Here is a 14635-nt window from a genome sequence, read left to right on the forward strand (position 1 = left end):
AATTCTAGACCAGGTCATACTACTATTACTAAGTGAGCCTCTGCCAAATGTGCACATTGCTCATTCAAAACAGCACGTCAGAGTAGGGATCGAATAGCTGGAATACTATGATGAACCAGTGTGTTACATAGAAGCAGTATCAGACAATGTATGAACCAGAGTAATGGCATACTAAAGAATTTTTTTTCTAACTCCCCAGCTATTTCCTGCCAATATTCAGTCAGGCTGTTATACTCGGTATGCAACAGTAATCCCATCTATTGGAGTTAAGGGATCCATAAGAGGCAAAGAACATCACAACAAACAATGGTCAATGTAATGTTATTGTTGATTTATGTTACGCGCTTTCGATATTGTAGGCCTTCACATTTAGTTTTCTTCCGACTCTGAAATACTACTCTTATCATAGTCGGTATGGTAAAACTGAATAAAACATAAATGATCGGAAATTGTATTCTCTATAACTTTTGTTATGTACCGTAGTATTTTTCCATAGGACAAATAATATAGGTATTTAAAAATTAAATTTTAGGCGCCTACCTCTAAACTACCATTTCATCCAGGGTCAGTAAAATTGTTTATAGCTTAGACTATAGTTTCTTCTTCCCCGTTCCTATATAACGATTTTCATTCAATTCTGTTCACCCATTTTCTCGTGGCTCGGCGTTGATGTGGACTTAGCAACAAAAATCGAAATTCATGAATATCTGTGTTATCATAGCCGGTACAGTAAAAATGTATACGACATAAATGATCAGAAATTTAATTCTATGTAACTTTAGTTATGTAGTATTTATCGATAGGACCACTAATAATATAAATATTTGACAATTGAATTTTAGGCCTTCCCCTAAACTACCATTTCACTCAGCATGAATAAAAATATTTATAGCCTAGATTATAGTGGATCATCTCCCGACTTTACATACCGATTTTCATTAAATTCTCTTCAGCCGTTTTCTCGTGATGCGTGTACAGACAGACAGAAATTATGGAAAAGTAAAAAGTGCATTTCCTTGTTACTGTGGACATGACAGATGCAGAAATACCATTCTTTTCAAATTCTGAGCAATGTACAGACAAAACTCTTATTTTATATACAGGGTTATTCATCTAACATGTTACACGGAAATAACTTCTAAACCATTAAAGATATCAGCATTCTGTTTTCATATTCGTAAATGGTACGCAGGGTCTTGTAAAATAACGTGCTACTTAGTCTCATGGGATGATTAACAACCAAGATATTGATACTAACTCCATATTTTTAAATGGAACGGCACAAATTCATACAGCTGGTTAAAAAGTTCATCTGCGTACAAGTTCAAATATGTAAGTATTTTCAAAATCGGAAAATTACTTTTTGAGATATAAGTAAGAACAGCATGCGCTGTTTTGCATGCCGCATTAGATGGCGTGAAGTTGGGCAAGGACATATTGAGGCACAAGCAGTTTCCTGGGAGTGTGTTCAGCCACAGAATGGATACCAGGCATGTAAGCATCTCGTACACATGTAATGGGTTTGCAAAGTGTGTATGACAGGCAAACACATGACAGGACAGAAAGGGTTGATGTGTTTAAAAGGAATAAAATAAGTACTTTGCCTTGACAGGAACATAACGAAAGCTATAATTGTCACTGGTTTTAGTATACAGTTCATACTACTCTATGAGTTGAGAAATAAACATAACATAAAACACCGGAAGAGCTCCTTCTAGAAATGCAAATGTTCAGAGCTGATCGTGCTGAGATGGCAGCAACACTATTATTTATGTTTTATTTTACACGCATTAATCTCCGCAGAGCTCCAGCGCGACTGTAGTAGCATGCATTCGGGAGAGCGTAGGTTCGAGTCCTGCCTCGCCCAACCTGAAAGTGATTTTCATGGTGTCCCATGTTCAACACCAGGCAAATACTGGATAGGTACCTTTGTGGTAGGCCACGGCCGACTTCCTTTCCAAATCCTTCCCATTCCCATCCATGAGAAAAAAACGCTAAACTGAGCGCAACCTATTACCGGTACGTGTCAAAACAAAACAATACAACTTTAATCTCCCTTCCACGTTTTGTGTTCGCCAGTCATACATTAACGTTGCACACCCAAGGTACTGTATGTTACGGTACATCACATTATGTTTACAGTACATGCCTGGTATCTGTTCTGTGGCTGGAATCAAGGCCAGCAAGCAGCTTGCGCCTCAATATGTCCTTGCCCGACTTCACGCCGTCTGATGCGGCATACAAAACAGCACATGCTGTTCTTATTTATATCTCAAAATGTAATTGTCCGATTTTGAAAATACTTACATATTTGAACTTGTACGCAGTTGATCTTTTAGGCTAGCTGTATGAATTTGTGCCATTCCATTTAAAAGTATGGAGTTAGTATCAATATCTCAGTTATTAACCACCCCATCAGACTAAGACCCTGGGTACCATTTACGAATATGAAAACAGAATGCCGATATCTTTAATGGTTTAGAGGTTATTTCCATGTAACATGTTAGGTGAATAACCCTGTATATAGATTATTATTTCTAAAAAGGACTGTTTCCCTCTAATATCCACTTGAATCATAATACTTACTGATCTTTCATGAACTTCCCTCCTCTTGTTGGCGCCATATGTAAATCTTTCCGCCCCCTGACAGCCCTGCAAGACAGGAATATTAGACATTTTTTAGGATGTGATATTAATGATATTACTACGTATATATTTACTGAGAAATTCAATGACTTTCCATGCATTCTAGATTGCCACAAGGACAAAGTTTAAGTACATCTAAAAAAATTTAATATAAATTCCATCTGATCAATAACTCCAAATTTCAAAGATTAATAACAACATATATAATCTTCAGTAATAAAAACTTGGAAATACAAAATAATTGAAGAATCCTTATAACTAAGGATTTAACTAATTATTTTGAAATACAAAATAATTAAAGAACAATACATTCGTCATTAGGACATTAACGGGAATATAAAGAGAACTACTGAGAACACAGATGTAATTTTAAAATTGATAATAATTCTTGTCAAGTAGTGATTACCAAAAGATTGATTTTGGATTTCTGTAAGCCAAATCTGTTCCAGAAATTCATAAGAAAACCTACGTATAGTGCTATGTTTCACTAACATTAAATCCAATACTTCCAGTTCTTCTAAATGGACCTTTCTCCTGTAAAATTCAATTGTAGGTGTGCAGATGTTCTTCTTTTAATGCTAACTCCTCAGCTGGCCGGTGTGATACTCCATTCCGACTGTAGGATCAATTATATAACCTTTCTTGCTCTCGTGTTTAAAGGCTATCATGTTGAATCTTCTGGTGCTCCCATTTGTTGACACACTGTGAACCTATTTGGAAGCAATATATAACTTTCCATGGAGCTCTTCAGCAAGGAATGATCTTATTTTATGATGGTGGGCGTTTCTCAGTGTATCACCACTAGGGCAGTTTCCCAAGACGTGACCCAGTGTTTCATTCTCTCTGCCACATCTGCGACAGAGGGAGCCGTCTCAAGATCCCTCGGGGATACTTAAGCATTACTTGTCATTTTCATTGCCTCGTACCATTCACTACATGTAAGGCCTTAATGGTACTTCACCCAGGTGTTAGCAGAAGTATATTCCTTATACAGCTCAACTCCTAGTCACTTTTGAGGTAATTTACACCACTTATCCATTCTCCTTCACAGAGTTCACTGTGTATTTTACTTGTATCAGGAAGACTGTAGGATTCAGGATGCTGAGTGTATTCATGCACTTCAAGAAATTCTGTTCAGTAAATTTAAAAACTTTCCAATATTTAGTATTGGCCTTGTAAATAAACAGTAGTAGTAAATAGAAATTTAATAAATTCAATCAAGAGTAAAACACGCTACCTCTTTATGTAAATTGTTCAGCAAAGTTTTTGATCTGAGTGTGGGGAAAGTGTTTTAAAGATAAAACAACAAGATTATCAACCCTTGATAAAATTAGTCAAAGGAGGAGGAAGAAGAGATCCCATCCCATTTGTCAATACCATAAAGGGCTAGAAAAAGACATGAGATATTAATGATGTACATCACTGTCTGGTTCAGAAGACAACAAGAGCTGGCCAAGTGTATCAGACAGAGGGACTGCCTAAGGAAGTCTGGCATAAGGAATAGAAACAATGCCAGACTCAACCAGGGTGTCATGGTTGCCATAATTGCAGCCCCTAAGGGGCAAGGCTTGTTATGAAGTAGAATTAATGTCATGTTCTTGGTAGGGCAAGGCCCATCAGAGCTTCAGTGCCATGTTTTTTTCTTTTTTAAATCATGTTTATCAGAACATTTGTCATGCCTAGTATACACTGTATACATTTCATTTGATTCTGAGCCATGCTGAAGAATAGATTTATTTTCTTCATGTTGTTTAGTGTATCAGCCCATCATTGCTTAGGTGATAATCTCCACTATTATTCAACCTGTACATTGCTGATTAACAGACTCCAGACAATTTGGTTATTAAGATGACTGCACACTAGCCACACAGCACAAAACCATGAAGAGCACAGAGAAAGTAATGTCAGCTAATTTGACCAACTCAGGGCAGTACTCCAGTAAATAGAGATTGCAAAAAAAAATAAAAAATGAAATGGCGTATGGCTTTTAGTGCCGGGAGTGTCCGAGGACATGTTCGGCTCGCCAGGTGCAGGTCTTTCAATTTGACACCCGTAGGTGACCTGCGCGTCGGGATGAGGATGAAATGATGATGAAGACAACACACACACCCAGCCCCAGTGCCAGTGAAATTAACCAATGATGGTTAAAATTCCCGACCCTGCCGGGAATCGAACCCGGGACCTCTGTGACCAAAGGCCAGCACGCTAACCTTTTAGCCATGGAGCCGGACAATAGAGATTGCAGATAAATATAAATTAAATTGAAGTACTGTAGCATATTTCCAACAAGAAAGTGATCCATTACAAAATAAATGCTCAGTTTGAGAATATGTGACTTATCCACAACAAACATGTGAAATACCTTGGACTTACACTCTATAAAATTCTGTCCTTTAGCAAATACCCACAGGAAACCATGGCCAAACTGCAATCGAGGAGTAACACCTCTAAAAATTATGTGGCTCTACTTGGGGTTCGAGTCTCCGTGGCTCAGATGGCAGCATGCCGACTTCTAACCACCGGATACCGTGATTCAAATCCCGGTCACTCCATGTGAGATTTGTGCTGGACAAAGCAGAGGTAGGACAGGTTTTTCTCTGAGTACTCTGATTTTCCCTGTCATCTTTCATTCCAGCAACACTCTCCGTTAACATCTCATTTCATCTGTCAGTCATTTATCATTGCCCCAGAGGTGGTGGTGGTGGTGGTGGTGGTGGTGATTTTTGTTTTAAGAGGAAGTACAATGAGGTAATCATCCTCTCTGAACAAATAAGTGGAAGAGAATTTTAAAATATAAAAACGAAATTATTTATTCAATAAACTAATTTGGAAACGCAGTACAAAATAAAACAAAAAACAATTGTAGAATTAGGCCGAAAGGATTGCTAACATATCAAAAGGGAACGTACGTTCCCTGAGTAACAGTACACTTGTAATTTATATACCCTTGATAAGTCCACTGTCGCACATAAAGCGGATGACGAGATCAGCAGTAGTCGCATCATCGGCTAGTATGCATTCGAGTGTTTCCTGCAGGCCGAGGCTCCGTCTTAGGCCAGAGAGATCGGCGCACTCTGTGAGGATGTGGGCCATGGTGAAGTAGGCACCACAAGAACACACTGGGGGGTCTTCCCTCTTTAGGAGATAAGAGTGCGTGGATCGTAAATGACCTATCCTCAGCCTGCATAGTACTATGGCCTCTCTCCGTGAAGGTCGGAAAGAGGACCGCCACATGGTAGTTGTCTTCTTAATTGCTCTCAGCTTGTTGGAAGTTCAGATATCTAGCCACTCCGATTCCCAGGACGCCAAGATGGTTCAATGTAGCTGAGAACAAATATCCTTATCAGGTACACTGACTGGTCTCGGAGGTAAAAGTACAGCTTCCTTTGCAGCTTCATCCGCAAGCTCGTTTCCCGCAATCCCAACGTGGCTTGGAAGTAACGCAAAAGTGATTCTGGTGCCAGCATCCCATAACCTGGCTAGAAGGTCATGTATCTGCCGCACCAGTGGGTGTTGCGAGAAACAGGTTTCAATAGACTGCAGAGAGCTTAACGAATTGGTACACAACAGAAAGTGGCTTCTTTCGTCATGCAGTGCAAACTGCAGAGCCTTTAAGATGGCGTAAAGCTCTGCAGTGTACACGCTACATACTTTCGGGAGCGAGATCTTCGTGCTCATATCATCAATGACGAAAGAGCAACCAACATTATCTCCGATTTTTGAACCATCCGTGAAGATAAGTCTCGCAGCCGGATATTGGTGAACGAAGTCCTGGAAATACCTCCGATAAACGGAGGAATCCGTGTTCACCTTGGGTCCACGTAGCAGATCTAGACATATACCCGGTCGCGGAACCAACCACGGAGGTACCTCGCTAAGAGTTCTTTCAAGGCAACCACCGATATCAATATTCAAATCATGACACAAGCTATCAATCCGAAACCCAACCGGCCGTGTGGCATTCGGCAAAAGACTTCCTTGCCGCTAGATAGGGGCTTCATTTGTTCCATTCCTGATCCGGTCAAATGACTGGAAACAGGCTGTGGATTTTCATTTTCACTTGGGGTTCATCGGCCTCTACCTTTCAATCTTCAGCTGGTGATTTCTGATTACTGTTTTAAAAGGGGGTACAGCTGCGCATCCCGGGAAAAGGGACGAGGTCCAATCTTTCAAAGATTATGGGTACTGATAAAAGAAAGGGATGGACCACACAAAGGGTGTAAAAGTTAAAATTCCCTTGGTGTCGCAAACCTCATCTCCTTGGGAGTGGACGGAAACAAAGAGTTGACAAGGGAGGTCAGGTAGGAAAGATGAATGTGATGAGACTGAGATAAGGAAGTGGAGCAATGCTAGATTCAACTAGAGGCCTGATGGTCACCAACACAGCTCCTAGGATGAGAGCCCCCGGAGACAACCTTTTAGCCATTTCTTATTACAGGCAAGGGATATAATGGATATATTTTACCACTTCCAACTGCAGGGGGAGTCTTCAGCTCTGGGTGTTGTTTACTCACCAGCATGGCTAAACAATAGTCATACTAAACCACATGATGTGTAACTGAATCACACAATGTGTATCAAATCGGGGACAATCAGACCTACACCCACTTTCTGACTACCTGTTTTTAGCCATATCCCACCACCACATCATTTTGGGAAAGTGCTCTCCAATGAGAATACAAGAAAATAATAAACAACACTCAACTACCAATCCATGGAGACATCAACGATGCTGTTACCAACAGACTAAGCTCCAGACATCCACCTCTTTAAGATAGCCAGTAACATAGCAGACAACAAATCAATTTGATTCAGGCTTGGAAGCTGGTGGGGTCTCCAGTACCAACCCAGAATGTCACAATCTAACATGGCTCACGGGCAAATCACAGGGTTTTAATCTACCTCAAGAGACCAGATTAACAAGATCTGAACTCACTGTGGCAGATGCACTGGCCGCGGGGAAAACATTTGTCCACAGAATGTGGTTGTGGAGCTCACAGACAGACTAGCAATATTGTGTAATAGTGACTACTTATAGCATCTTCTTCTTTAGCGCTTGTCCCACCTGGTGGCTGAGTCTGCTGTGTGGATTCGTTGTCTCCATTTAATTCGGTCACGGGCCATATCAGGATGTAGTCTTACAGTTTTCAGGTCATTGTGCACTGTATCGATCCACCGCTGTCTTGTTGGTCATCCCTTGGGCCTCTTTCCAGCGACTTCCAGTATATACGCTGACTTTGCCAGTGTATTGTCTTCTGCACGCAACACATGTCCAAACCAGCGCAGACGGTTTTCCTGCATTTTCTTCTGGATCAGTGCAATGCCAAAGTGTTTCCTAATATTGTTGTTTGAAATATGATCCAGTCTAGTGATACCAGCTGTCCACCTAAGCATCTTTGTCTCCGTGATGCTTAGTCGACATTCTACCTCCTTCGTAGCAGGCCAACACTCAGTACCGTAGAGAGCGACGGGACAGATAACAGTTCGGTAGATCTTAGATTTCAGATGGTCCTTTATCCGACTGTCGCAGGTGATGCCCGTTGTCATACACCACTTCAGCCAGGCTGCATGTATGCTTGTGTTGACCTCATCAGTATGTCTGCCATCGTCAGAGAGTGTGGAGCCAAGACATTTAAATTTCTCTACTCATGGTAGATCTTCACCATCAACGTGGATGGTTCCAACTTCACGAAGATCTAATGTCATGTACTCTGTCTTCTTTTTGTTGAGGCACAGGCCGTATTGCGCTATTCAGTTGTTCCACTCATCTGTTTGGCGCTGGAGATCAGACTTATTCTCAGCAGCCAACATGACATCATCAGCATAGAAAAGTGTCCATGGTATTGGCTTGTGCAGGTCTGATGTAACAGTGTCCATCACAAGAATGAAAAGCAGTGGTGATAAGGCAGAGCCTTGATGTACTTCTACAGTGATGCAGAAATCATCGGACGCTCCTGCGGCAGCTTGAATATAACTCCTTGGTTCTACGTAGAGCATCTGTACCCACTTAACAAGGTGCTCTGGAATGCTATGTTCTCATAGCGCTAACCAGATTAGGTCATGTGGCACCCGATCAAAGGCCTCCTCAAGATCCAAAAAAGGGAGATGAAGAGGCTTATGCTTTTCATGGTGTTTCTCAACTAACAGCCGTGCAGCGTGGAGTTTCTGCATAATCAAGAATTCGTTGGCCGTCGCTGTTCTTCTCTCCATATCCATGTCCACCATGGGCAGTGTGGTCTTCTTTCCTCTGTCCAACGTGTCCATTCAGATCACCGGCAACAATAAGGTAGTCTTCTGGTGGTACCTCAGCAGTCTTCTCATCAAGCAGTTCCCAGAAGGCATCTTTTCTTTCCGCGTCTAGGCCAGTTTGTGGAGCATAGACACTGAAAAAATGGACCTTCCTTCTATCTGTAACATATACGATTTTTTTATCAATCGATCATAGTAGCGTTGCACCTCAGAGACAGAAACATCAAATTTTGCTGATATAACAATGCCAAACCATTAGTTGTTCTTCGGGTTCTGTTGCACATGAGTTTGTGTCCACACCCAATGTCGCATGACTTTTCTCCACTACATCTTGTCTCCTGCACCGTGCAGACGTCTATATGCTTTCTTTCAAGTGCTGTGGCCAGTTCACTGCTTCGACCAAACATAGTCCCGACGTTCAGTGATGCTATACAGAATGTGGGGGCTCGCTTGTTTAGCCGTCGCTGCCCGTGCGACGGTAACCCTTGCCTACTTTTCGTGCTGGCTGGGCCCTGCCAACACGCGTTGCTTTTAGCGGGGGATGCCCTAGCCGTGGTTCCGATTCCATGAGACAACATTTCCATAAAGATGTGACGGTATGATTTTACGGCCGGCTTGTCACGGAGCCTGTCACCAAGCATTTTAGAGCTGCTGCCAGCAGGTAGTTAGGCCGCTCCTGACCTGGAGAACAGACGCCTTTTGCAGCCGCTCCTCTGGAGAACAAACGCTACGTACCTCTCTGCATTAACTCCCAGAAAGATAGATTGCCTCATCTGCCAACTGCACTGTACCGATGGTCTCCATCTCCACCGAAGTTGCCATTAAAGACTTTGACACACTTCCATCACTGATGAAAGTTATTTCTAGTATGGCCCGAGGACCACGAAAATACAACCAGGATTGTGAGTCCTGGAGGCAGCTCTTCCACTCTCTCCGCCGTTGGAAATCTGAAACTCCTCTTCCGTCTTTGAGACCGTTGGCCAGGTTTCACCTAGTAACCCTAGGCAGGGGCCCTTACAGGGTATTACCATCCAGAGCCAGATGGACCCAGGTTTTTTAATGAGGTGTTACTCCTCCCCCTCCTCCTTCCCCATCACTTGCGAGATGGGGCCCCAGACTTGGGACCGGCAATGGTGGAGTTTGACTATTTATAGCATAATAATAACTAAACTTTGTCGTAATAGTCCACCTTTTTTCAATACTATATTATGCAATGTTTACATTACATTTTTAATCTAGAAACTAGTTTTGGCCTTGGCTGGTCATCATCAACCTTAATGCAAAACTGTACAAACACATCTAATAACTAAAACTAATACTTATAACATATCCAGGCAACCCCAGGGACTTTTTGCAGGTAGTGACAGAGTGTGGAATAAATCAATAGTTATCTGTGCATCTGTAAATAATGCAATTGTGAAATTGTGATGTGTTTCTTTCTTTCCTTTTTGCAATAAGCCCTCTTTCTGATAAATTATAGCGTGAAGCCTATGTAAAATCACATATAATTCTGCTCTCAGCACATGATGAATCTATTATACATCTTCATAACTGCTATCTTCAGATCTTCAAGTACAGTAGATGGACTCTCTCTTCATCAATCTCAGTTCTTCTACATACATTTTGCACCCAGAATACAAAAGTGTCTTAACTCCAAATCTGTATTTCTAGAGAAATCAACTTTTCATGTTTCCAATATTGTTAACCTGCAAGTGGTTGCTGTATGTCACAATCTAACATGGCTCACGGGCAAATCGAGGGTTTTAATCTACCTCAAGAGACCAGATGAATAAGATCTGAACTCACTGTGGTAGATGCGCCGGCCACGGGGAAAACATTTGACCACAGAATGTGGTTGTGGAGCTCACAGATAGACAGACTAGCAATATTGTGGAACAGTGACTACATACAGCATAATAATAACTAAACTTTGTCTCAATGGTCCACCTTTTCAATACTATATTATGCAATGTTTACATTACATTTTTAATCTAGGAACTAGTTTTGGCCTTGGCTGGCATCATCAGCCTTAATACAAAACTGTACAAACACATCTAATAATTAAAACTCATACAGTGGAACCTCGGATTGAGAGTAACTTGGTCTATGAGTGTTTTGCAAGGTGAGCAAATATTTTAAATAAATTGTGACTTGATAGGCGAGTGAGGTTTCGCAATACGAGCGTCACGATTATGTACGTTTTCACCTCCCCTGTGCCTTTGTTTTCCCCTCCCCCTGACACTCTCTTTCCTGGGAAAGTGTGTGTAATCATTTCCCGCGCTGGACTTCAGTTGGCGTGCCTTGCTCTCATAGTCAACACCGTACGAGTGTACATGTTTTGTTTCTGTCATCTGTGATATAACTGTTCTGCAATGATGGGCCCTGTGAACAAAAAGAAGGCTAAAAAGGAATTCGGTCAGAAGAAGGAGATGATTACAGTGGATGAATCTGTTCAATGACAATGCAATGTCACATTTTTGTGAAATGCTAAAAAAGAGGCAAAAGCAACAGTCATTGGACAGGTTCCTCGTTAAAGTTGCATGAAAAGAAAACACTTCCAATGAGCCAACCGATAGCAGTGATTCTGTTAGTGAAATTCATGCTACACAGTAACTCTTTTCATGTCATCTCTTGTCTCCCTCACACCAACAATGATTCTATTGTAAGGTAAAGTGCAGTTTAATTGTTTTACGTTATATTTTGTTTTAGAAATGTTATGTGAATAAATGTTTTTGTGTTGTGGACGAATCATCTGAGTTTCAATAGTTTCTTATGGGAAAATTTGCTTTGATATACGAGCGATTTGGATTACGAGCATGTTGCCGGAACGAATTATGCTCGCAATCCAAGGTTCCACTGTACTATATAACATATCCAGGAAACCCCAGGGACCATTTTCAGGTAGTGACATAGTGTGGAATAAATCAATAGTTATCTGTGCCTCTGTAAATAATGCAATTGTGAAATTGTGATGTGTTTCTTTCTTTCCTCTTTGCAATAAGCTCTCTTTCTGATAATTTATAGCGCGAAGCCTATTTACAATCATATATAATTCTGCTCTCAGCACATGATGAATCTAATATACATCTTCATAACTGCTATCATCAAATCTTCAAGTACAGTAGAATAGTCAATCTCAGTTCTTATACATATATTTTGCACCCAGAATACAAAAGTGTCTTAACTCAAAATCTGTATTTCTTCAGAAATCAACTTTTCATGTTTCCAATATTGTTAACCTGTGAGCGGTTGCTGTATGAGATATTCTCTCACATTATTTTTTATTGTGATATTACTCCACAGTGATGAAAGGGAAGAGACTGTTCCGTCTTCTAGCTGAGTTTATAACTGTCATGAGTAGAGCGATTCACATTTGAAGGGTAAACACCCCCTCCCCTAGTGAGAACAAAGGTTCCTATATGTCTGTGCGCGCTGCATGAGAGTTTCTCTCATCGCGTGACTAATGACGTTGGTGTTATGTTGAAGTGGAGTGGGAAACTTACTCCTGTTGTACACATTAGTATTTACAATAGAGTAAAATAATATATTATTATTGGTCCACCTTTTCAATACAAAATGAAAATTACATAGGGACTAGTTTCGACCTAGTAATAGGTCATCATCAGCCTGAAGTAAATTAAAGCGTAAATATCGAAGAAAACATAAACAATGTAAACACAAGTACAGTCTTTTTAAAGGTACATACCATGTGGGAAGTTGAGTAGAGATATATTAAAAATAATAACTCTTCCAATTGACGAAGCACTGAGCGGAAGTTATGTAAAGTTCGGTGCGCCGTATATTATAAAAGACCACTGTGCACTAAATAATGTAATAAAGAAGAATAGTAGGTTGAATGCTGGCTTCTTCTTAGCTGTTGTATATTCGAAGAAGATTACGTTGTATTTTATAAGGTATTGATAGACGTCAAAATACATGGATGTTGGAAAGGCTCTTCAATTTTTTGGAACAAGGCAATTGTTGCGCGTGGAGGCTTAGGAAACCAGAGAAGCGCTATATTATGTTAAAAAATAGAGATCCTTAAAAAAGTCCCGTGCGTCGTATAAATTGTGGAAATGGAAAAGACTTGGTTCTTAAGCGATAATGTTGTTCATTCAGAGATCAATTGAAAATAAAGAATCGTAACATTGTCTTCTCAAGATGTTTATAAACTAGAATTAATAGACGATGCGAAGTATGATACTAGGAGAAAGCTCTTCTGCTTCTGGAATCTTGAAGGACGATGGATGTTTCACGAGGTGGAATAACATATATGGAGTTAAATAAAGGTGGATATAAATTCGCAGTTCAATGCGGACCATAAATTTGATTCTGAATAAAAGACAGTAAGTTTTTTTTTGTTTTTTTTTTAAATATGTCAAAAGGAAAATTTAAGCGTGATGTGATGAGCTGAAGAGAGAAACGGAGGTAGGAAAGGATCAAAGGAAATTTTGAGGAGGTGAGGGAAGAAAAATGAAGGTAGGAGAAGAATATATATATAATATTTCTTTTTTTTTTTTTTTAGCTGAAGAGAGAAACGGAGGTAGGTAAGGATCAAAGGAAATTTTTGAGGAGGTGAAGGAAGGAAAATAAAGGTATGAGAATTTTATTTTTATTTTTTATATTTAGCTGAAGAGAGAAACGGAGGTAGGTAAGGATCAAAGGAAAATTTTTGAGGAGGTGAAGGAAGGAAAATAAAGGTATGAGAATTTTTTTTTTCTAAGGTGGGGCTGAGGGATGTGGGAATATGGAAGAATGATTAAGAAAAGTACTAAAAATAGAATGAACAATCGGACCTTTAATATTAGATTTTGATTGTCTGAAAAGTTGAATTAGCAGGTCAAAAAGAATGTTTGATTTTTCAAATTGTCATTGAAATTGAAATTGGGATTGAAATATTGGTCTAAATTTATAAAGCAATTCTCTGTTATGTTAAGGAGGGGTCCTTTATTCATAATTTTGAGAATTGTCATATCTTGTTTAATGTCAGTAAATTTATGATTATAATCATTCATGTGTTGACCAACTGCAGAAAATTTATTGTGTTTTTGGGCATTGACATGTTCAAGGTATCGTATTTTAAAGTTTCTTCCTGTTTGTCCGATATAAGAAGAATTGCAGCTGTTGCATTTGAACTTATATACACCAGATTTTGAAAAAGGATCAGTTCTATTAATAGATGATGAGTTGTGTAAGACATTAGCATTATTATTGTTGGTTCTGAAGGAGATTTTAACATCAAGTTTTTTAAAAATGTTAGTACCGGGCGAGTTGGCCGTGCGCGTAGAGGCGCGCGGCTGTGAGCTTGCATCCGGGAGATAGTAGGTTCGAATCCCACTATCGGCAGCCCTGAAAATGGTTTTCCGTGGTTTCCCATTTTCACACCAGGCAAATGCTGGGGCTGTACCTTAATTAAGGCCACGGCCGCTTCCTTCCAACTCCTAGGCCTTTCCTATTCCATCGTCGCCATAAGACCTATCTGTGTCGGCGCGACGTAAAACCCCTAGCAAAAAAAAAACTCGTTAGTGACCTTGTAAATATCTTTATTGAACGTGAAGGTAGAAAATGAAGAAATTTTTGGTTTTTCTTTTTTCAGAGTGGTTATAGGACGATGTTTGTATTTATTGATAATACTTTCAATGAAAGAACTATTGTAACCATTGAGTTTAGCGATCATACGGATATTGTTCAATTCTTTTTGAAGATCACATTCAGACATTGGGACCGTATAGGCTCGATG

General features: G+C 40.1%; 1 pseudogene; it reads right to left on the reverse strand.

Moving 5' to 3' along the window:
- Positions 1-7695: 7695 nt before the first annotated feature.
- Positions 7696-9473, reverse strand: LOC136877679 (uncharacterized; annotated as a pseudogene).
- Between the last annotated feature and the right edge of the window lie 5162 nt (positions 9474-14635).

This window comes from Anabrus simplex, chromosome 7 (assembly GCF_040414725.1).
Source record: "Anabrus simplex isolate iqAnaSimp1 chromosome 7, ASM4041472v1, whole genome shotgun sequence".
Lineage (NCBI taxonomy): Eukaryota > Metazoa > Arthropoda > Insecta > Orthoptera > Tettigoniidae > Anabrus > Anabrus simplex.